General features: G+C 33.0%; 1 long non-coding RNA gene across 1 annotated transcript; it reads left to right on the forward strand.

The window, feature by feature from the left end:
• Positions 1–2,192: 2,192 nt before the first annotated feature.
• Positions 2,193–2,638, forward strand: LOC141621707 (uncharacterized). The gene is made up of 3 exons (XR_012532599.1): positions 2,193–2,260; positions 2,417–2,500; positions 2,600–2,638. It is a non-coding gene; the product is annotated as an uncharacterized LOC141621707 (long non-coding RNA).
• The last annotated feature ends 476 nt before the right edge of the window (positions 2,639–3,114 follow it).

Below are 3,114 nucleotides of genomic sequence, written 5' to 3' on the forward strand. Positions count from 1 at the left end.
GTCGGTTCCTACCGATATTACTCGCCGGAAAATAAAACTAAAAAGTGAATTTCAAAATCACCAGATATAGTGCTGCAAAAAAACACAAAATGACGCGTCAATTGGAGGAACGGATGGCAAAATCCGAAGAATCGAACAATTTTATTAGCGGAAGAAGGTTAGTTTATGTTTGTGGTGAGATGAAAGGATGTTAGAGGTGTGGTTTGATACATGGTGTGGCTGTGTTGGTCTTGTCTCCATCAATGTGGCTTTCAGAAGTGTCACTTCTTCCCAAACGTACTCATCGACCTTCTGGCTCAAGTGACTCAATTTCTTCTTCCAGCTGAACTCAATTTTTTTCATGATTAGGTATGATTATGGGCGCTGTAGGCTCAACTGTATACTACAATCTGAAACTGAGGCATCCAACTCTTGATTTGCCAATCATAGATTACGACCTGGCTTTGCTATTCCAACCAATGCTCATGTTGGGAATTAGTATTGGAGTTGCATTTAATGTAATTTTTGCAGATTGGATGGTTACAGTTTTGTTTATTGTACTATTCGTAGGTAATTTTGAGTACAGCTGCTCTTGAGTGTATTTGTGCATTTGGATGGCATCACACCCTGATATGTTCATAATTTGCAGGTACTTCTACAAAAGCATTCTTGAAAGGTGTTGAAACTTGGAAAAAATAAACCATACTAAAGAAGGTCAGAACTCTTGAAATTATTATTTGTGCATATACCTACAGTGTACGATCTTAAATTGAATCCTATCTTGGTTTACCGTAGATTGTCTTGTAAATGGCGTAACAAAGGGTAACTAAACAAAAAGTCAAGCTTTAGTTACTTTAGTTACTTAGTCGCTTGACAATCTTGTATTTGAGAGGGACGATTTTAATTATGTTTTGGCCTTCTGATGAATGTCGCTGGCTTGGTAGTCGTCATTTGAGTTGTTGGTGGTTGTGCTGATGCGCGACTTCTGATGAATGTCGCTTGCGTCACAGGGTTCCTCGCGGTGGTGCAAGCTGAATGGTGATGCGCGTGGGGAAGGATCTCGATGTCGGCAGTGGTGGTCAGGGGTCCGCGGTGGTGGTAGTTATGGATTTTTTTGGTTTTGATTTTTTAATTTGGGGTTGATTGTTAGTTTGTTACGCATCCAGCCATTGTTGTATACGCTTATCTAGAATTGTATTTTGTGTATCTAGAATCGTATTTTGTGTATCTAGGTAGTTTGTATTATACATGGAACAAAAATGTACCTAGGAAGCAAAATACCGTATCTGCATTGTTATAAAATGTATCTATAATTTTGTTAAAAAGCATATCTACAATATCAAAAAGTGTACCTACAATATCAAAAAGTGTACTTGTATTGTTTTAAAGTGTATTTGGAAAAAAGTGTATTTACATTGTTAAAATGCGTATATAGAATTTTGGTAAAAAAGTGTACCTACTTTAATTAAAAGTGTATATGAGAGTTGGTAAAAAAAAAACAAAAAAAGCGTATCTACATTCTTAAAATGCGTATATAGAATTTTGGTAAAAAAGCGTACCTACTTTAGTTAAAAGTGTATATGAGATTTGGTTAAAAAAAAAAGTGTATCTACATTCTTAAAATGCGTATATAGAATTTTGGTAAAAAAGTGTACCTACTTTAGTTAAAAGTGTATATGAGATTTGGTAAAAAAAAAAAAAAAAAAAAAAAAAAAAGTGCACCTTTTGTATATATTCTAATGTATCTAGTGCGTTCTCACCGAGTAGTCGTTCTCACCGGATCCCACATCTATATATATATATATATATATATATATATATATATATATATATATATATATATATATATATATATATATAGAGAGAGAGAGAGAGAGAGAGAGAAGAGATCAACTAAGGCCATTATATCATATTAAGTCCATAAGTCCTAATGTGGGCTGTTGGATCAAGCAAACCAATGGCCAAGATTGCGCAGTAAAACCCCACTCAACTAATATTTTAGATTTACCGCTCTCCTCTTACCTACTAACCCATGCATGCTATACTGTTATGTCCATCAATCCGTCATCATTTCCCTCCTCATTTTCCACATAATTTAAAACAACTTGCGGTTTTTTTTCCCTTTATTTCCTGTCATTTCGTCTTCCTTTTCTTTCTTCACATTGCTGATAACTCCATTTTCATCACTACCAATTAATTCCAACTCAACATACGCCATTTTCATCACTACCAATTAATTCCAACTCGCCTACAAACTCGCCTGTCTCCATTTTTTTATAAGGTATTTTTTCCATTCCTTATTTAGTGATTTGTACTTTGTTTTTTGTTAATTATTGCCTTTGTTAAACTATCATAAAAAGAGTTCATTTGATTTTTCAATTTTCAATTATGGGTTTGCTGATGTTGATTTGTTCAATTGTTAATTATGGTTGTGCAGATCAAATACGAGTTCATTTGATAATTAACAATGGTTTTTGCCAAGAAAAATGCCAAGAAAACTTCCAAGAAATCTGAATCAAAGGTAAAAAATCTCGTCTTGTTGGTATAACTCTTATAGAATGATGTATAACTTCAATTAAATATATGCATAATTTTAATCCCAATTGTTTGTCATCTACAGATGGATGTTGTAGAAAGTATTGACAAGGGACTTGATATCTAGGTTAAAAGTTTTGACTTTGATTTATACGTTACTAGATGTATAACTCTGGTTACTAGATGTATAACTTTAGTACTCAGTATGTATAACTCTGGTTACTAGATGTATAACTCTTGTTACTAGATGTATAGCTCTTTTGATTCTGTGACCAACTCTTCTTTCATAATGTCAAACTCTAATTGTTATATGTATAACTCTACTTCTATTTAGTTTTGACTTTTATTTATACGTTACTAGATGTATAACTCTGGTTACTAGATGTATAACTTTAGTACTCAATATGTATAACTCTGGTTACTAGATGTATAACTCTGGTTACTAGATGTATAGCTCTTCTGATTCTGTGACCAACTCTTCTTTCATAATGTCAAACTCTAATTGTTATATGTATAACTCTACTTCTATTTAGTTTCTATACCTAGAGTTATACAGTATATGCCTAGAGTTATACAATTTATACTTTGGAGTTATACATT

The sequence above is a fragment of the Silene latifolia genome, chromosome X (genome assembly GCF_048544455.1).
Source record: "Silene latifolia isolate original U9 population chromosome X, ASM4854445v1, whole genome shotgun sequence".
NCBI classification, from domain to species: domain Eukaryota; kingdom Viridiplantae; phylum Streptophyta; class Magnoliopsida; order Caryophyllales; family Caryophyllaceae; genus Silene; species Silene latifolia.